The sequence below is a fragment of the Phasianus colchicus genome, chromosome 1, assembly GCF_987193195.1.
Source record: "Phasianus colchicus chromosome 1, bPhaCol1.hap1.1, whole genome shotgun sequence".
Taxonomy (NCBI): domain Eukaryota; kingdom Metazoa; phylum Chordata; class Aves; order Galliformes; family Phasianidae; genus Phasianus; species Phasianus colchicus.
Genome location: NC_143436.1, coordinates 126,570,479 through 126,592,114, shown reverse-complemented (window position 1 = coordinate 126,592,114; position 21,636 = coordinate 126,570,479). Strand labels below are relative to the sequence as shown.

Sequence of the window (21,636 nt, the reverse complement as noted above, 5' to 3'; positions counted from 1 at the left end):
TGCACTCAACAAAGAAATCACTCAAGTATCAACCTTGGTTTATGTTGCAATCAGATTACCTAATGATAGATGCCTTTATACATTGTTCTTCTTACTTTGGTTTTTTTATTGTATTACAGAATATTTTGCTATCTTTGATATATGATTTCAGGTTTTAGTATGATCTATCATTTCTGATAACACAAAGTTTTTTATCGGTTGGCTCTTTAATGAGATTGTATACTATTATATCATGCTACATTCAATAAAATTGAAATGTATTTGTTAATCTGTATCTCTGGTTATTGCTATGGATGTCAGATTCAATCTCACTATAATAGTTGCTTTATTCACAGAACCATTGAATGGTTTGGGCTGGGACCTCAAAGCCCACCCAGCCCCAACCCCTGCCATGTGCAGGGCTGCCCCCCACCAGCTCAGGCTGCCCAGGGCCCCATCCAGCCTGGCCTGGAGCACCTCCAGGGATGAGGCACCACAGCTTCTCTGGGCAGCTGTGCCAGTGTTTCACCGCCCTCACAGTGAATAATTTATTCCTTATATCAAATCTAAATCTGTGCTTTTTCAGTTTAGAACCGTTCCCACTTTTCATATGTCTACATGCCCATGTAAAAAATTTCATTATAATTCTTGATACTTTACACCCAGAATGGAAAAGTGTAGTAATTAGTACCTTGTGATTTTGAAGCCTGGATTGTTAGAACGTGCAGTCTGAATAAGTAATGCAGTATGAAGACCCTTAGAACCTAGTAGAAAATCTTTAAAATCCGTAATGTACTGGAACACGTGAACTTTGCATACTTGTTGATAGTCCTCATTTCAGAACATCAGATCGTAGATAAAAACTCATCTTGTAAAATATGAATCAGTAGAGCTTAAGCCAAATGAGCACATGGAATAATTTGCAACCTTAAAAATCAGCAGACGTAATGCATTGCATTTGCTGTGTTTGTTCACAAATCCATCCTAGCTATCTCTTCCAAAACATCATTAGCCTGTTTAATAATAAGAGAAAAGAATTGATCACTTGTAGTCCTTTATGTTTAAGATTCAGAAGTGTTTTAAGGAGATCTATTTATACATGTGGAACAGTGATCTTCACAGGTGGCATTTTCCATAGTGTGGCCATTAGCAAACGCAGATGAATTTCATCATGCCACTCAAAAAATAGGGAGAGCTATGCAGAGTATTAGCCAAGTGAATTATGGACCTTTTAAGCCCTAAAGGGAGGCTCTAAAAAGAAACTGAGTAATCACAGTGTTATAACAACATAACACCTCAAATTAGACTTTTATTTTGATGAACAGTGTAGGATAATGATTTATTACAAATACTAGAAGGCAGTTGTCTCCTCAGATGAGTTCTGGCTCAGTAACAGGATTTTCTGTAAGCATGAAGAATCATTTAGGATTTCCCTTATATTCCTCTTGTGCTAAATTAGGCGCACATGCCCGCGTGTGTGCATTCAGCACGTGAAACCCTCTCTAACCGGAATTTGAAGGAGTTTTTATTTATTTGCTCACCCGTGCCAAGAAGATCAAACCTGCTTTAGCAATTTAGTAAGGAAAGATAACGTTGAGAAATTTCTCCAGACCTTCCCACAGTTTTATTTCTATATAGGGGTTAAAGAAATGTTCCTATAGTTTCAGATGTAAGGCTTGGGTGGAGTTTTAGTGCATTATAGTACCAAGAACATGAAATCCTGGTGCTGGAGCCACTGGGCCCATGACTTGCATATGGTTTAGCTGTACAGCATCTGATATGCAAGTTACTTCATGTTGACAGTTACACTTGATGATTTTAAGAGGTCTTTTCCAACTTTTATGATTCTAGGAACTCTTGAGCCACCTTGCTTTGGAAAAGTGGTTTTTTATTCACTTTTCTCTGTTTTCTTTCTTTTTCTTATTTCCCTGGGGAAAAAAAAATGTGATGTTGGGAAAATGACAGCAGAGCAATTGGTAATTCTTTATGTAAAGTTACATAGAAACAGCAGTGTGTACAAGCAGCATGCTTGCTAGCGCTGCAGAAGGAAAAAATACTGCCTATGAGCATAATACGTATGGCCAAAAAGAGGCTAACGTAATATATGGCTGTAAACATATTTAAAGAAGGAGTAAGTAAATGTAAAAGAAATGTTGTGGTTTCTTAGTTAAAATCATATTTTGCAGAGTGCAGGGAGGGTTATGAGAGCTACAAGATTTGTTCCATTTGCTGTTATGTTCAGCTCTCGTACGCTTAATTTGGTACACTGAAAGAAAAATACGAGTTCTCTAGCATAATGCAGCTTCTCATTTTAATTTGCTGTTTTATCTAAGCAGACAAATCTGGTAATTCCTTAAATGGGAAATGTGCCAGCTGAGAGAAACCTAGAGGGCAACAAATGGGCAGTGATGACAGAATGTTTTGAATGCTGGGAATGTTGTTTTGATTCCAGAACGTTTAAAAATATATTTGTCTAGTGGACGGTAATGCTAAACAGACAGATAACATGGGAGATTTCCTAGGCATTACACACGTGCACACACACACACACACAGACTTGGTGTGTTTTATTTTTCTGTAGGCTTCGCCCTGAGAAATTAAATTGCGTAATCTTTGAATAACATAAAAAAAAAAAATAAGGGTAGGACACAAAACAGTGAAATCAAAGCAACTCTGCCTTAGGGCTACAGAGCTTCCCTTATCTTACCCTGCTGTTCCGAGGTACTGCAAAACGTGTCTCACCTTTAGGAGGAGTTTCCAAAGAGTGGGAGCTGTATTGTGTTTGTGCCACAGTAATGAGGTGTGGGGATGAGGTGAAGTGAGGACACAGAAATGGCTGCCTTTGAGCTTAGTGCTGCTTTAGTGAGGTGGTGTCTGCATGGGAGGCAAGGTGTTTCTCTTGTTTGTCAGCTGCCATAGATGTGTGTCTTTTATAGAAGTTATAATGCTGGTGCTATTGGGCAGAGCCATTTTTTAAGGAAACTTGAAATCCTAAGCTAGGATTAAGAACGCTTCATTTTAGATATTGACCAAAAAAAAGAAAAGAAAAAAAAAAAAAGAAAAGAAAGAAAAGAAAGAAAAAGCATCAGAACAAGGGCAGCCTACTGTTTCCCGTATTTTGTTCTGGCAGCAAACGAATTGGCTGAGAAGGTTCTTGTTCACTGTGCACATGTGCTTACTGTTCTCCTAAGGCTTAATTGATGACATTGTCATTCCTAGACTAATTTATTCACTACAATCTAGGTTAGTTTAAACACTTTTTAACACCCTCTGAACTATTTTAATCAGAATCGTTTCAACATCAGCAGTTATTTCACAGATACTGAGGGGCAGAGGTGTTCAGCAGGAGTGTAAGGGAAGAGTGATTACAACGAGCAAGAAAATAAGTCTACACCAGTGAAGCTCCAGCCAGAACAAGAGACATGAGACATGACTGCAGCCTGAAATTACAAACTGCAGTGGATTGAATGGGGCATTTGGCTACACTTATTGTTACCCTGGTAAAAATTAACTTTTCGATACCCATCCTCCAGAATTTCTTAGCAGACCTACTCAGCCTCTGAGGCTTGGCCTCATCATTTTCCTAAATAATTTCAAAGTTACTGTAACACCTTGCATCTCACTAAAACACTTATGTGCAAGGCAGACAAAATCTGTAAAAAGAAATGCAAAAAAACTATTGATCCTTCTTTGTTACTGCTGTCTTTGGTGAAATTCATCCTTGGCTTCAATGAATCTTTTTTACTATTAGATGGTTCTTCCACTAGAGTAGTGCGAGAAAGATACTCCTTCTAATGAAGACTTGAATATTCACGTAATCCAGCTTTAGGCATCAGCATCCATACACAAATACTTAAAGTTGGAATCAAAGTGAAGTGGCATGAACATCTTTGACATGTTCCACCATGAAATAAAAAGATTCTGTTGTGTTAAATACAGCACAATAAAAGCAGACTTCTTTCTGTGCAAATAGCTGCTTGTACTTCTCATAGTTTTCTCAATTTTCAGAGATAGAGTTTAGTTTCCAAGATGAAAAGGCTGGCATGGCTTCCAAACCTGTAGGTTACTTCCTTTCGCTTTGAAGTCAATGATCCTTGCACTTCTCAGACCCTAAAAATAACTTCTTAGTGCTGATTGTCACCTACTGGCTGCGCAAAATTCAGTGCTTTAAAATTCATATGAAGATCCAGTGTTATGTTAGGAGTTATATAAGACTGTAAGTAGCCTTTGCTGTCATTCAAATTATTACCCTAATCTGTATGATTTTCACAGGTTCTTAATTTATCACTGTAGCATTTGAAGAAGCAGATCTAAAGTTTGTTGAACAGAGAATTTATTGAATGAAGTTGGTGTACAGATAAGCATTAGGCACTGTGAGACACTAAATGGTGCTGGAAGATATTTAATAAGTGTTTTCCCTTTGCCAGTCTAAAACTCTTGGTCCTTGGTTGTTGAAGAAGTGATGTTTAGAGCAACAGAATCAGGGCCTTTGGACTTTCATGCTGGAATAGCAAACCTTCAGGAGAAGCAACTTAACTTTGCAGTTTTCCAGTTTTCAAGTCTTTCTTCCTTCCCAACAAGTTTAACGAATTAGCTGAATTTTCAAGCTTCTGATTGTGTGATTTTTGTCTTTTTCGTTTGTTTGTTGTTGTTCTGTTTGTTTTTTTTTAAAGTTCTGATACTTGATAATGGTATTTTGTGATGTCTTTGGAACATACTTCACAAACCTCACAATGTCTGAACTTAGCGTAGGACAGAGAATATAAAATATGAACTGGCAAAAGAATTTAAATAACCAATTAATAATGCTAAGATCCTGACTGCGTGTGACCTTTCACAAAAGAACAGACTGGAGAGTTGTTACAAATCTGTGGGCTTCATTTGCTAAAATACTCTTAATGAGGTGGGAAAATAAAATGCACCAAAAGCCAAAAGTGGTTGGGTGACACTGTTCATGGTATGTACATGACGTACATGAGGAGACAGTACTTTACTCATATTCATTGCAAAGATGTATCCCAATCTCATTCTACAAACAAACAGTTTTCATATGTGCTAGTCAAAAGAGATGAACTTGATATCACTGTGGAGGTATGGATACCCATTTCTTCCTGTAAATTATATGACTATGGGGCAGCTAGTGTCAGCCACCAGGTTAGCAGGTTAATCCATCAGCTGGACCACAATTTAGAGCACTTATTTCCTGTAACACACAGATGATAATTTGGCATATTTTTTTTCCTGGAACTTCATTTCTACTGCAGCCTCTTACAATATTTTATTGAAAGGTTCCAATGTGGTGAAATATTTGGGCTCTTGGCCAGCTCAAAGGTTTGAGTTACTTAGACCAAGAAACTTCCAGACTGGTTTTCTTTACACCAAGTCCCTGTGACATTTGTGAGTAGAGTTTTTTTTGGTGGGAGTTTTATTGGTGATTTTTTTTGTGTGTGTGTGTGATGGTGATTGCTGTTGTTTTGTTTGTTGGCTGGTTTGTCTTTGTCTGCAATTTCAAATTGGCCAGATTTTCCTCAGCCCTGTTTTCCACAGTTTAATTCATGTTCCTGCTCTTTATTTAATTCAGTATATTTCTCTAGCCAGTATTCTGGGGTGTATTTTTAATACCCAGACAAGTATAACCTATCACCACATGCCATGCCTTTTAATCCAGGGAGAATTGTAATTCACATAGTTAAACTGTGAGTAATTTAATATAAACAGCTCTTACCACTATAGCTCTACAAATGATTTAAGTAAAGGAAAAATGTAAAGTCAAAAGGTAATTTGCAGTACAACAAAGTTGTTCTCTCTACAGTCATGTCTTATCCATAGCAATAGCTGCTTAATCAGCACAAACTTTGTATGAGCAGAAAGAACATCTCCTGTTTGATGTTTTTATGACCTTTGCTCTTAGTGAATTCAATATGTAAGTTTGTGTCCTTAGTTTTCTTATTAAATTCCTTCTTTTCTATGTAAATAGCACAGCAAGCATATGTTACTTTAACGTGAAGAGATTATTATCATAGGATAAAAGGTGATACAGATTTGGAAAGGGTGTTGAGAGATGTCTTGTCTGACATTTGACCCAGAGCAGGGCCAGCTCTGGGGTCAGGCAATGCTGCTCAGGGCTTGGCCTGCTCAGGGCTTGAAATGTCCAAAGATGGAGACAACACAGAAGTGTTCTTGCAAGAAAATCTCGATACTCAATATAAAAATCTAATTTTCAGATAGCTATCAGAAATAACTGCTTTTTGAAGATGGGATCACTTCTGCCGTGCTTTATAGAACAGCTCTTTTTTTGCACTCCAAATACTGTCTGCATTTTTGCAGTATCTACCTGCTTAGCCTGCCATGCACTTCCAAGTGTACATTAACTGAAGGATGACTCCAGCTTTAAGTCTTATTCTTAGATGATTCCTCTCTTCTCCTCACTCTTTTTTTTCCTATTTCTATTTAAAAAAATAAAAAATAAATAAAAAAAAATAATAATAATAATAATAACTTAGTGCAACTATGTAACTACAAAGCCACTGTATAGTTGCCACTGGCTTAAAATAAAGAGAAGAATCTGTTGATGTAGTAATTTTGAAAATGATTTAAAGAGATGTTATTCACCTCAAGAATTAAAGAACTATCTCAAATTAGAAATAGTACCGAGGAAATGCAGCTTCACTGGTAATACAGCTGGCTTCTTCTTAAGGCATCTAAATGAAGATGTTATATTCCCTGCCTTGCTTCACTTCATGACTGTGATCTGTTTTATTAGAAATGACTAAAAGCAGGAGAAACTTTTTCAACATTTTATGCTACAAAATGCTCTGTAGATCAGATCTGGTGTTCGTGCTGTTTAATTCCACTGCCTTTTAAAGGAGTGTTTCTAAATAGGAGTGCGAAATTGTGACTTTACGTGTTTATTGCGAAATGACAAGCAGAGGAGATGGATCTCAGAAGAGATGGGCTGTTGGGAAGCTGGCTCAGGCAGTGCTGGTGTCACTGGAACGAGTTTCCCAGTTTCAGGCCGGAGGGAAGGAGTGGGTGGAGGGTGCGTGGGAACTTGAGATTGCTGCTGCTGGGTTCACATGAAATCTCCAACAGCTTAGCATTTAATAACCTGCTAGGTACTTTACCAGACAGCCTAAACACCTGCAATTGTCTTTTCAAAAGTCTAGTCTGATAACGTCTGAGTAGCTGCCGTCCATTAGCCACATTCTGAGACCAGTGGTCACTCTGTGATCACAAGAAGAGCTGATTCAAGCTAAATCAGCTCATTTCTGATCTTCAAATGACTTTATTTCATCCATATCATTCCTTGTTACGCATTTAACTACAGCTTTTGTAGTTACTCATTGGGATTGAGTTTATATCAGCGTCTGTCTTCGCAGTCAAAAGGATGAAACTATGTGTAGTTGGATAAAAGATGAGAGGATGGCAGAATGTGTAAACTTGAACCTTCTGCCATGTTTCGGTATGTTATCTCAGAGTGAGGTCCTGGTTTTTGTGTGTTCTTGGTAGGCTAGGATTCCCTAAGGAGTGTAGTTGGTAGTTGACCTGCAGTAAGTAAAATTTAAATTTGAGCAAAAATTAGAGGGGTTGTGCTTATCTTATTACTTAGTTCTGATTTTAGAATCTGTCTCATCTCCTGGGAAATTGAACAAAATCCAAACCAAGGGCAGACTGATTTCTGTTCAGAAGACACATGCAGTAACCAGTATTTCAGTCCCTGTAGAGAGGTCTACTTATTGGAATCTGTCCAGAAAGAAGAACCACAGGGATGCAATGATAAAATCGTTTATGCTACAACAGTGGAAAATTCTGCCCAAGAATTATTATTTTTTTCCTATCTTCATGAGATTTCTTTAGCAGCTTGCAAAATGAATAGCTCTACAGCAGCATGCTCTTTAGCATTTCATGTCTATTTGCATATAATTCAAACTGTTTTAATTTTTTTTTTGTCACTTTTCATTCATGAGGATATACAAGAAGTAAATGTTGGCTTGGCTAGCCTACTTGGGCCATCTTCAGGAGGAATACCCTGAAAACTGTCCTCTGATCCAAACTTGCAAAAACTTTTGAATAGCTGGAAATCTGCCAATAGTTCTTCCAGTGTTTGTGTGTTTCCCTATTATTTTTGGCACTGTACAGTTCCATAACGCATATATTTCTTTTCTGTTTTCCTCCTGATAGCTCCAGCGTTGCACTCAGTGGGCTAATCAAACAAATAACATTCTTCAGCCCTGTGAACTTGCTGTATGAATGTTTTTCTCCCCACTCTGAATAATACAGATTTTCCATTGCAAAAACTTCCCAGATAAGGAATGAACCAAAACATTGGCTTGAGAAATATTATTAGTCAAATGGGTCCATAGTACTGATGATTCAGTCATCTGTCAGTCTGATAAATGGATTAGTGTAAGAGGTGTTCCAATGGGGAAATGCAGCCCATAGAGCTTCTAGCTAATTATATTTAAGTTGTTTAGTACTGCTGGGAAGCAGCATCTAGGCAATTACTGAAAGCTTTGATGCAGTGTGCACTATTAGAGTGTGTGTTCAGAAACTCATTACCCTTTCGTGCTTGTGCTGGATGGATTCTAGGAAGCTGATGTGAAACAGAGAGCAGAAATCAATAACTGAAAAGACATTTTAGTTAGCTTCTGATCCATTTCCTGATTCAGCAGCTTGCAGCCTCAAATGTTTCATACGTTTGCTGCAGTATAATGGGAAAATGTGACTTAAATATATTAATTACCATATACGTGCTTCTGCTTACAGTGACATGCAGCTGAAGGTCCTCCCCAGATAAAGCAATAGGAGTCCCTTTGGGGACAGGAGCCTGCACAGATGCCCATAGCATGCCTGTAGCAGCTGCTCTGCCTGCCCCTGGGACGCTGGCTGCAGCCATTTCTCCCTCCACCTGACCTTGCGATGGTTATTTACGCCTCTGCAACAGCAAGATTATATTACTGTGGTGTCCGTCATAGCCTACCTTCATGATTTCTTGGAAACTACAGCTCATTCAAAACAAAGCCAGTGATACTGGTTATGCATATTAAACACCACTTAAGAAAAATGCGCTAGCTCTGTCTTTGCTGCAGGCTGCAATTCCCATTACTGATGCACTTCTAGAAACCTGTACATACACTGCGTCATTCTGATGGGGAAAACAATTCATTTCACATGCTGTTCATCAGTTGGGTACATCCAAGATGTGCTTGCTAATAGTAAGGCACTATTGGCACAACTAGGGGCCAAAATAGTGTGTTTTTATTTTAAACGCTTACTTACTAATCACTTATTAATTAGTGATTGTAGGGACAATGCAGAGGAGACAACATTTCATCTTTCTTGCTTCTTCTTCTACTTCTCAACTTTTGCCTGAGGTAGAGCTAAATAGACAGCACTTCTGAAGGTGATAATTCTTTGGCACCTACCTGCCACATCACAGTTCTAATAATTAAGTGCATTTCTTTACTTCTCCATGCTGTGCTTTGTGTTTTACATTTCATAAAGTTAAGCAGAAATCCTATAACTTACTACTAAGTTTGTTCTCTTGTGTTTGGTTGTGTTGTTTTTTTTTTTTTCTTTTTTAATCTGGACTTGTTAATTAGGAAAAACACATTTGTTCTGCTTGAGGATTGCTAAGATAAATGTACTAATTGGTACGTATTTATCTTTCTGAAAAAAAAAACTTGTCAGAAGATCATGGTGTGTGCTGTTGTAGGTCACAGCACCCATGACTCCATGTACTATAAAGAATATTCTTACAGTACCAAGCATGTGCAGTATCAATACCTGCTGACTGACAGGTGAGCATTCCATAAATCCATTAATAGAGCAGGAAGTACTGGCCTTCCCAATAAAGCATGCATATCTCCTGCCTCTAACAGTATTTTGCATGACTGTGAGGTATCTACCACACTGAAATATGTCGAGGTAGCAGAGACTGGAGCTGGTGGAGCATCTGTGCATAAAGCCTTGACTGTGGTAGCTAATTCTGAGAGTTGGTGCTGTAACTCTGCCTTCCGGTCTGGCTCCAAGGTTGGTTGTACTGAGTTACTGTTTGGGATGTTAACAGTTAATTTATCTGCTGATAATGAGCCTGCATGAAAAGGATGGCAGCGTAGGGCCAAAGCAATGATACCAGACTTCTGCAGTTCATAATTTCATGATGTCCGCTGGCTTTGAGAGAGAGTTAGTTAAGATGATCTCCTCACAGTGAAGACTGCAAGTGGAAGTTAGATGTTCCCTAGAGACAATTGCTTCAAAGTGTCGGCCCAAACCCTGTGAAACTACACACAAATGAGTGAAATATTCTGGGGAGAGGCTCTCAAGGCTGAGTATTTTAAGATTTTCTGGAAATATACAGGTTATTTCTGAGGTTTCTATGTTGCTTTCTCTCAGATTTTACCATGGGAAAACTTTGTGCGCTAGTATTACAATGAATATTTATTTCAAAGTTGACTCTCTGATTGCTGACTGACTCATGACTTTGCTTCCTTTATCTAATCTCCCTTCACCAGTCATCTGTGATAGATTTAAAATACAAAAAAAACCCACCTCTTCTAACTTCCTATAGAGGAGGAGTCTGTAGAGAAAAGATTGATATGTAAGTATCGAGAGAAAATAATTTCTATCACAGCATGCCGTTAAGTAGTATTTATTTACGCTATATAACCTTAGGGCAAATAAATTAATATGCAGGCATTGTGTGGGTGTTTCTGAACAGACATTGAAGTTCCAGTGCATACATATTCTGTGGAAACACATCAAAGAGAGCCAGCATATTGTGTTGAAAGTAGTGGTCTTGGTTTGGGTTCCACATGTCTGCAGGTTTTTCTCCACGACCTTTGTGCAGGTGAATTGCTGGTTGTGTCCCAGAGGTGAGCACTTCTGAACAACCATCCTGGTGTGATTACGTTTAATGTTAGTTCTTAAAGAAACTGAAAACCCAGCACATCAGCAGAAGTATTGCAAACGCTGAAATGTTTTCTTCACCAATTTGTCCACGTTTTAGGAATTGCTTTCTTTTTTAAACATCCTTAGAAAGGACAGCTTGGATTATTTTTTGCTGAAGGTGGCATAATTATTGATGTCCTGCTGGAATCTACCATATATTCCAGTCTTCCTGTGAGCCTTATCCCCCAGGGATTGTTTGAAAATATTAAAGCTGTTTGTCAAGTTGAAAGAAAGCAAAATATTCATGTTGCACGCTAGGTATCCTGTACTTCTTTTGCAGAGATTGATAGTGAAATCTCTCAAAAATGCTTTTGTAGTTCAGTGGGTGTTGAAGGCAGGCTATTTATCATTTAAATTCTCCTATGCCTTTAAAATTCAGAAAGGAGGGGGATAATAAATTACTCACCCAATTAATGTTTTTTTTATTATGGAATATGTTAGAAAAAACTGCTGAGAGAGAAAAGTAATGTTGTCTGGTAAAAACAAATAAAATTATGTATGTGAAGCTGCACAGAATAACACTTAACCAGGAATCAGATTGGAAACATATTCAGGTATCTAAATCTATTTAGAGAGATTTAGTAGGCTTTACAAAAACATCTTCCTAAAGGATGTGACTGCTGTAAGTCAAGAGTGAATGTACTCTCCTAGTTAGGTGATTTTTCCTCTGGGCACCTGCACGGCAGGTAGGTCTGGCCCCCATTTTCAGTTTCCTAAACTCATGCATGTCCCTGCAAAAAGAATCATAGGAAGGAAGCCTACATACCAAGCAGCACATCAGCACAGCATTTCATCTGTTGTCTTCTAAGGACACTTCTAAGCTCAGACTGCTCTGCAGTGGGTACCATTTTGCTGACTGAGCTCTCGGTGTCACCCTGCTGCCTGGCAGGACCGGGCCTGAATCCTGCCATGTCTTCATGCTGCTCGTTCACCAGGAGCACCCCCAAGTTCTCCTGTAACCTGGTGGCTGCTCCCCCAATTACAGCGGCAGAGGTGGGAAGGACAAACATTTGTGATCTTGCCTTAGATTGGTACCCAAGTACAAGCATTTCTGTTGGTTGTATTGATAGGAGTTGATGTTCTCATTTGTCATGGTTTTGCTTCATTCAAGTACGGAGTGTTGGCAAGGAAAGAGTGTCAGTGGACATCTTGGCATTGCTCAGCTTAGTTTTGTGTTTCCAAAAGTAGTGCAACATCCAAGGTCAAACCATATATATGAGATTCAGTCAGACAAAAAGAATGACATTTTTAAGTCTTGTTTTTGGCTGATGTTTAAGCACGGTTAGTTTGTGTGGCAGTTTAAGACATAGCAACAGCAGAAAAGATGTCTAAAATAACACTTGCAGTATCTTCTGGTTCTTGCTTAAGCTCTGTTGTCGTCATAGAGCAGTTCAGTGTGCTCTTGCATCCATTTCTTATTATTTCCTTTCCTCTCCTTGTTCCCTTTCCTCAGAGCAGCTTCCATTTGCACACCAGGCAGAGGGACAAGGTTCAGCATGACTGCAGGACTTCTCTTTAAGCTCAGGCTGGAAGCTGGTGGCCCAACTCACAGCAACACGCATGAGTGAGGCATTTGTGCCAACAGAGTGCTGTTGTTCATTGCCCAGTACCTATAGAGCTGAGATACAGACCAAGCGAGCAGCAGTCACACTGCTCACTGTAGTCGTCTCACCAATGGCCCTGGGGGAGAGAGTAGCCACTACAGCTCAGCTTTGACCGTGTCCTTTCAGCTCAGCGAGGAGCATGCTGCCTTCCTAAATTAACAGCCAAGTATTACTCACAGCAGGATGTAGTCCACCTGTCTCTGAGAAGATGTTTGCAATTCTCTGACTCCACTTATAGCCTGAATGCAGACATGTTCCCTTGCTGTGTGTGCGTTTATGTGTCACAAGGCACATGCTGGAGCCAGCAGCATGGCATGCGTGCCACTTGTCTCCCTTCAGCACTGCTGCTGCAAAATTAATCAGTAGCTGCAGATGATAGGATGCTTAAAGTATAACCAGAGAAGTGTGATTACATCACCTGATTTCCTTCCTCTGAATTACCCAGCAGTTTTTGTGTGAAACCTAGTAGCTTGTGTTTGGCTGCAGAACAGCTTGTGTTTTTGCCTAGGTTCATCTTCTCAAAAAGTCTCACCAGGCAGACTTTTTACCAGCAAATGGAGGAACTCTGCACTCTCTCTCCTTTTGATAGCCACACTAATGCTTAATCACAAGTGATGATAAGTATGTGCTTTATTTCTCATTCGAACTTGGCCTCAGCTTCCATGTAGTGATTTGTTTTATACATACCCTTCTGTGCTAGATTAACAAGCCAGTTGGTTCTTACTGTTTTCTCCATGTGAAAATACTTACATGCTATAATCAGATAATCTATCTTTTTTTTTCTTTTTGATAAACTGCAGGTTGAACTCTCCAAATGTTTCATACTAAAGTATTTTCTTCAGCCCTCTAATCATTTTTGCAGCTGTTTTCCATGATCTTTGTTTTTTTGCAACTTTCTAAATTGTAGAGATCTGAATCCAGAGGGAGTTATCAGATATGATATTAGTATTACCAGTGGAAGTTTAAAAACAACTTTCCTTCCTTCTGTGCTCTTTATTTCAAGGCTTATATTAGCACTTCCTGCACTATGAAATTAGATTTTAAGGAACCCTTTTGTTGCTGAGTAAAGCCTTACGAATAATGACACGTGCTAGCATAACACACTACTGGAACCATCCACACATATGTGCTTGGCCAGTTGTAAAGAAAATCTTTAACTTCTAAGTGTCACTGACACTTGTGGGTAACAAAACTATGAAGAAGGTGAATCTATAATTTGTTCCCTTTTCCCTTTTCTTCTTGAAGATCAGTCATTTACTTGGCTCTATTTGTAGTAGAAAGAATGTTTTGAAATAGTGATCCATTATAAATGCTTTTCCCAAAAAACGTCTCAGGGTAACCAAAAGCAGTCATACCGTAGGATTTGAGTATTTCTCCCAGCGTGTGTAACCCTGTTCTAGTACCTTCTGTTTGCCCTGTAACAGCATGGGAGGATGGGTGGCCTTCATGAAACTCCTTGACTGCCAAAAGCTACCAGAGGTTGGGGCACCTCTCCTGTGAGGACAGGATGATAGAGCCAAGACTGTTCAGGTTGGAGGAGACCCCAGAGGGATCTCACTAATGTCTGTAAACACCTGAATGGAGGGTGCAGAGGACAGGACAAGGCTCTTTTCAGTGTTACCAGTGCCAAGACAACAGGCAATGGGCAGAAATTAGAACACAGGAGACTCCCTGCGAACACCAGAAAGCACTTGTATGCTGTGCAGGTGGTAGAGCAGTGCCCAGGGAGATCTCTTTTCCAGGAACCTTGGCAAGGTTCCGTTTCTTTGGCAGTCTCCAAAAGCTGCCTGGCCATGGGCAGTGAGTGACCCTGTCAGAGCAGATGGATACGGAGGTGTCCTCCAGCCTCAGTCATCCTGTGGTCCTGTGAATCCGTTGGTCAATAAAACAAATAAGAACACATCCCAAACAATTTAGGAGTCTAATCAGGACAGAAATAATTAAATGTGTAGCCAGCACAACACTTCACAGCGCAATATAAGCCTTTATCTTGTATTTTACTGTATCCACTAAACTTCGTGAATCTTGCAGAAGCCGTGAGATGAGCCAGTTCTCTTTGTAGTATTTCTCTCCAGAACAGTCCCTATGTGTTAGCTATTGTTGCATACCATAATGTCAGAATACTGAATAGAACTAATTTAAATACAGTAATGCTCTTAACTGTTTTCCCATTATGTGGAGAAGTTATAACAGCAAGGTTCTCTAATTATTATTGGGATTTTCAGATTGCATATTTACACAAAGTGTTACTTTTTGGAGTGTGTTTAATTTTACATATATATAACATGCTCCACAGAAAAATAAGAAGGGAAACATTTCCAAAATAAGATGGAGAGACAAAAATAGTCATCTCGGTATGTCATCTGAGAATTAAATAGGCAAGTGTATAAGTAGAGGTCAACAAACTCAGAAAAAATACTCTCCTTCAGCCAATAAATTATTTGTGATACTTAAATCATTGTTTGTTGTCCATTGTATAATCATTCAGCTCTGATTAGAATAGGTATACGTCTTTCTCATGTGAACAGTTGTATTTGCTTAGATGGTGTACTTGTCTCATGGTGATGTAAATGAGAACATGTTGTAGTACCACAGGCTGAGAATTAGATTTATAAAAGCTTCTCTTTATGATGTTTTAAAATACGTTATTTGTTAAATTGACCGTATTATAAAGTAACCCTTAAAGTATAGTTTCAAAAGCTGATAAACATTTGTGTGGACGAGTATAATTAATTTAAGAAGTCTCCAATGAATATCTTACTTCACTTTACAGCATTTAATTATTATATTACATAGACAAAAACTGAGCATAAGATATAAAGCTTGAAATACAGGAGTAGGAAGCTAGTCAAGATACGTTGCAGATGAATCACAGAGGAAATATTAAATAAGGATTTATTCTTTGCATTCAGTGGCAGACATGTAGAAATCTGCAGATAGGTTTACTACTGCAGAATGGTAGACTGTCTTTCATGTTTGATTTTCACAAATGCTTTGCCTTCCCCCAAAATGATATATTATTTGGCCTACTTATTTGTTTTTGCACAGAAATCAATTTCCACTGGATATTCTGTCCGAGACCACTTGTGTGCTGTTCTGAGGCAGTGAACTAGCTTTTCAGTACCTTGTTCAGCTTTCCTTCCCTAGCGCATGAGCTCGATGCATGTTTTGCTTATGTTATACTTGATCAAAGATGCTGAAATTATTGAGCCAGTTTCAGTGTGCTTTAGGTTCCTGGAAAAGTGCACTGCTTTGCAAAGCACTTGAATGTTTGGGGTCACTGGGTCTTGCTCTTTCCTCTCTCCTTCTGTCATAGATGTTGGCTTTTTTCCCCATATGGTTCTGCCAAAGCTTCTAATTTGGAAGACAGTACATTGATGAATGCCAAAAGAGAAGGGGGTCAAATACTCTTTTTTGATGGGGTGATGTAAAGTGGCTTGAATGGTGCCTCTCTCCCTCGTTGCAGCCCTCTCCGCTGTCAGATGTGGTGATCTCCATGCTAACTCCAACCCCCAGACTCCCGACAGCAGCCTGTGAGGAGCAGCATTCAGCAGCTCAGGGGTCTCACGGCCAGGTAAGCCAAAGGAATTGTCTCACATGGCCTTACCTTGGTGACGTTATCTCTTGGACAACCTCCTTTCTTTTTTTTTTCCTGGTAAACATGCAGCTCAAGCTGTCATAAGGTTTCATTGGCATTTGTATTGCATTGTTTCTGTGCCATGAAGATTGTATTGTTACTTTCTAAGTCCATGTTTTCTGTGCACCATTCATTCTCTGGGTGCAACCTACCATCTTTTTTTCTTGGTGCATAAGTCCTCTTTGCTGCAGTACACTTAACAAATATGTCTTAGGAAGTAATCCATATTACTCTAAATAACCACTTTGCCAATCTGCCAATTTTTGTGTTGTAATAGCAGTCAGCAGAGTTACATACATACATTTGTATTGGTAATGATACTCATAGGTAACATTGAGCTAGTACTGGATAATTTTATTGGGTAATGTAGAGCGTTCTCCTTCAACTACTATTTTCTGTAAAAACTCCTATTTCATATACGTCTCAATCCATTTAACTCATATTTTGATGCTACTGATAATTTAGAGAGCAGATTTCTTAATCTTGAATGTTACGTGTCTTTAAGCATTGTGCCTTTCAAAAGTCTGTGTGTTTCACCTATGAATTTTAGTCCAAAATAGTTACTTCATAACTTTATCGGATTATTAAATCCCACCTTTGTGTTTTATTGACTAAATTTCTACAAAATGGTGTTGACTGTTTATTCATGTTGTATTCCAGGGAATTTATCAGTTCGTGGCTGTTTTGACTGTGATTAATAGTGGCTTAGAACTCTATAATTAATGAAATCATACTGCTTTCCAGCATCAAGTATTGTCAGAAAATACTACAGTCTCACTGAATTTCTTTGGTGTTCCAGAATGTATTGAAAATTAGCACCATAAAAATGATACTCTCTCAAACACTTTTAAGATTCTAAGGCAGAAATTATCTGGGTGTGCTGATTTAAAGTTGTCTTTAACATTCATTTTGGCTACTAATGGCCCCCTCATCTGTTAAAATGCTTTTTTTCTGCTTACAGGGAAGACTTTTTTTTTTTTTTTTTTTTGTATAGTGCGTTTTTATCCTTCTCAAACATGAATCAGAAGTTGGAGACTATGTTTTCTTTAGCCAATAATTTCCTATTCAAATTAATCATATTTGATTTTTTTTTCTTTTTTAATATGCATTTCATTTATGGCCTTAACACAGAACCAAAGTATATTTTTTTTTCTACAGGTTGCCATTTTTTTTTAACTGTCTTAGTAGTGGCTTTGATCCCTGCCGGTAGTGAGCAAGAAAGAGTCCTTCCACATTTTCATCCCTGTACTTTCTCCAGAAGTCCTTTTGCAGTTACTTTCATGTGTTACAAATACATTTTTATGGAATAAATCACCCAGTTCTCTACTAAGGTTTGGTGATTTCCTTTGTCTCGTCTTACCAACAGTACATCCTCCTGGGATCCGCTAGCATAGTATTTATATATATTCAAGATTTTGGCCCTCAGCTTATCAAGAATTTTGAGAGATAATGGTGCCTTTAGTGTAGCATGTCATGCTCTGTTTTCTTTGTTCTGTTTAATAACAAGTATCCTGAAAATTTTAGAAATTATGATGTTAATATTTTAGTTGTGGAGATCTCCTCAGCAGTTTGAAGTGATAGCAAGTATACAAAGAATCTCTCAAATAAGAGTTTACAGCCTAACTTGCTTGTTTCTCGGTCCTCTTCAGCAGAGATCCTTCCTTCCGCAGAGGTTGCCATGTGTAAGACCGAGCTTTAATGCATCCATTTCTGTAACACCTTCCAGTTTTTTTAGAAGTCTTTTGCCTGCCCCAGCTTATCCTTATCCAATGATAACCCTATGTCAATGAGATTAAGCTTATTTTGTAAATACTGCTCCTTCTCTCCATGGATGTGAATTTCTTTTTCAAAGACCAGAGTCTTGTCAACTTTTCACCAGAAGCATAGCCAATAGCTGATCCTCAGCATTTGAGCTTTTTGTTTTCAGACACTTACAAGATAAGGCAGATTCCCAGGAAAAAATATTTGTAAAAGTTTTGTTACTTATATACATTAACTATATTTTATATGTGCCCCGGGCAAGACAGGTGTCTTGACCTGTAACTTGCCCTGATGATATCTGCTTTAGCATTTCTCATAGTAAAACTTAGACTTGCATAGCATCATAGAATCCTTAGACTACAACTTTCATCTCCTGAAGAGAATGGCTCTCACCAGCCTATAGTGAAGATGGAGCTGATCCAGACTGAAAATGTCATATTTCAGAAAAAGCAGTTATAGAAGAAATTCATGCCAAGCCCTTCAAGTCAAGTGTAGCAGAAACCTTCTATTTCGGAGAGGTACTAGGAGCAGCTAGTGCAACTTTGCTTAGACAGTTCTGTAGTAATTGCTTATTTGAACCAATTAGAAGAAAATCAAAATGCAAGAGATTCTGTCTGAGTAAAGCAAACAAATGAACAAATAAAAATTTAACAGCAACATTACCAAAATTTGCCAGTATTGTGAGAGCCTCTAAGCATAAAGTTAGGTAAATCAGGTTACATCCCTACTTTAATAAAAAAAGGACTGTGCATTTTGTCTTCTTATGTAGTGTTTCACATAAGCCAAGCATCAACAGAATCTGTGTTCGCTTTTCATCTGAATTATCTTTCTTATTCAGGGGTCAAAATTCAGGGTCAAAAGAGAATCGCTTCTGAAGTCTCTTCCTGTTCCTACCTTTAGTCTAGTTCTCTGTCCCTTTCTTGTACAGCTACTTTTCAGCTTCCACTAGGGTCTGTTTCTGCATCTAATTTTGACTTTGGCTCTTTTGTCTGTAAAGAAATTATTGCAGTCTTAGTTATTCCTCTGATTTGTTACAGAGGTGTAATGTTCTTTGGATAACAGAAAAACATTTTGCAAAGCTGATGGTCATTTTTTAGTAGATGTGTACTTGTTCCTGGGACTGGACTACAGAAGTTTCTTCAGTTCTGTGCTTTACTGCTGTCTTTGCACACAGTTTTTATGTTGGGTGTCAGATCACTTGGGTATCTTCTATTATATAGTCACTGTTATTTCCCCAATTTAGAGTTGGCTTGTGAAAATCATATATTTTAACAAAATAGAAGTGTGTAAATTTTGTCCCGTGCATTCTTATCTTATTGATATGATGGATTTGACAGTGGGGATGACTGTGCTGATATCATGTGTAATAAGAGGAATGAGTGCACAGGGAATTAGAATATCTTAACTAGAAAACCAAGATCGAACAGACAGATGAGATAAAATTACTCGCAGATGTGAGAACATAAAAAATAGTTGAAGCTCAGTTAGAAACAGTAGGAAGTATGCACATGTTACTCAGAAGAAACAGATCACTCTTTACTAGATTGATGCTAGTTTACTTTTAAAAAGTGAAAGATATTTCAGATAGGTGTATCAGTTGATAAAAGCTAAGAATGGACGTATTTTGAGAATGATGTGCCTGAAATGTAATAGTGCAAGTTGTGAGTAGTTCTGTATAGAAGCACAGAGTTATGTAAAGAAATATTCCATATTGGCCAGGGTGTAAAAATTCTTTTCAAAAAGTAATTCCAGGGCAGTATTTCTTCAGAAACTTTAGGAAGAATTATTTTTGTTTGAATGGAAAGACTGTTTCATTACAGGCCAGCATTAAGACAGTTGATATTGGTGAAATGTACATCGCCTTTGTACGTGAGAATGTCATATTTCATGCAAGTAAAAGAAACTGTCATCAAGCAGTTGGTTATTGCTTTTCTAGCTTGAAACTATATGCATTTTAAAATTGTTATACCCATACTTACATACTTGTTCCTTAACATCTATACTTTTTTTTTTTTTTTAAAGCTATGTATTTTCAACAGCTTGTTTCAGTTTGTTTAGAACTTTACCAATGGTAATGCACAAGTAGTGGAAGCTTTCTGAATTATAAAAAGAGGTACTTGTGGCACTAGATCCCAGCAGTTTATTTTCTTGGTCACTTAAACTTAGTAACTAGAACAACCATGCTAGTTTAAACAATATCTTTTGTAATATTGGGGTTTTTTTTGGTAAACAAACTTTATATTGGTTTTGATTTCTAAAACTGGTTATTAGATATTACCAGTGAATAATTTACAGCCTCTGGATCTGCAGAAGAACCACTCAGCCTTCATTATTCACTATTCTGAAGTTATCCTTAAAAGTCACTGCTCACTGAATAACAGTGAAATGTTGGCATAGAATTTTTTTAAAATAAGCGTATTTTAAATTAACATGAACATCCTTTAAATTTCTATTATTTGCAGATGTTTCAAGTCTGAAACAAAATTACATGTATATATTACTTGAGACTTCCCTTGCTACTTGGTGAATCATAGTTAACTGAACTCTCTTTTTATTCATGAAATATTACTTATCCATATCTTTGACCTTCCAAGTCAGTGAAAAACTATATCTTGCTAGAACATGAACTTGTCCATTAGGTAACAATTTCTATTACTTTACAATGTGCTGAAGAGATAAGGCAAATACACTTCCTGTCGTGGCCAACTTCTGAGATGGTTGTTTTGAGCCTTGCTTTTATAGTAGTCTTCTAAGCTACTGCTAAAATCATTTCCTTCCTTTTTTTTTTATTCAGTACAGCTCAGGTTCCGAGGAAATTTTTTTATGGCAGTGGAGAGAATTGAGGGTGCCAGCATTCCAAAATGCATTATCCTTGGATTTTTAAACTAAGCTTGTCATTATTTAAGCTTGACTCAGAACATTCAGGACTGAGGTGTGACAATCCTGCACTCTTTGTACTTGATATGCAGAGCATGTTGGGATTCCGTGTTCACTGTGTCAATCATGTGAAAGTGCTAGTAATAGATATGAAGCATGGAGAAAAATGATTTATGTGCTAATTGCTAATAAAATGTGTGTTTTGTTTACCTGGAGTGCCAGATTAAGTCAGAGGTGCATACCTCCATGAGGTATGAATGAAGTATTTGTGCCTTGGAGAGACCACGCAGGTGGTTTTTCTCCACCTGAAGTCTGCCTAACTTGTGTGGGCAGAACTGAAGAAATTTGCCCAAGTGAATTCAGCTTAGGTTGTGGCACTCACAAATCTCATTATGCCCAGCACGTACCAGAGGCATAGCATCTTCTGCAGACTGACTGAGTTTGCAGAGAGGCTGTGTGTGTGCAGTGAATCTGCTGCTTCCTGAACAGAACAGCTTCCCTCTGAAGAATAGGATTTTCTGCTTTTCAAATGTTTGTTTACTTGAAGCTTTTGTTTTAAACTAAACTCTTTTCTTTTACCACATTATTCTGCAGAAATTGCCTTATTATGGGCAGTCTAGTTAAACATACTCCTCAGTACCTGAACATCTCACAGTCAGCCCACAGAGAAGAAGCACATAATATAGATCTTCTTTCAGTGAAGCCTTGGAGATCCTCTGTATTATATATATAATATTATATATTCTATATTACTATGTATATTTGTATGGGCCGTTCCTACCTGAGCTGCTTTGATGTAATGATGCATTCATGTAAATTATTGATAAT

At 38.0% G+C, this 21,636-nt stretch overlaps 1 protein-coding gene across 4 annotated transcripts in view; it reads left to right on the top strand.

Annotated features, from left to right (window-relative positions):
* Positions 1–21,636, top strand: part of TBL1X (transducin beta like 1 X-linked) — a 197,979-nt gene that overhangs the window by 92,718 nt on the left and 83,625 nt on the right. For 3 of the 4 annotated variants that reach the window (XM_090125922.1, XM_031596118.2, XM_090125917.1), the window contains one exon: positions 16,000–16,107. The exons of the other annotated variant lie outside the window; for it this stretch is intronic. The gene's annotated coding sequence lies outside the window, so the exon portion shown is untranslated. The remainder of the gene's footprint in view (positions 1–15,999; positions 16,108–21,636) is intronic. 4 annotated transcript variants of the gene reach the window in all.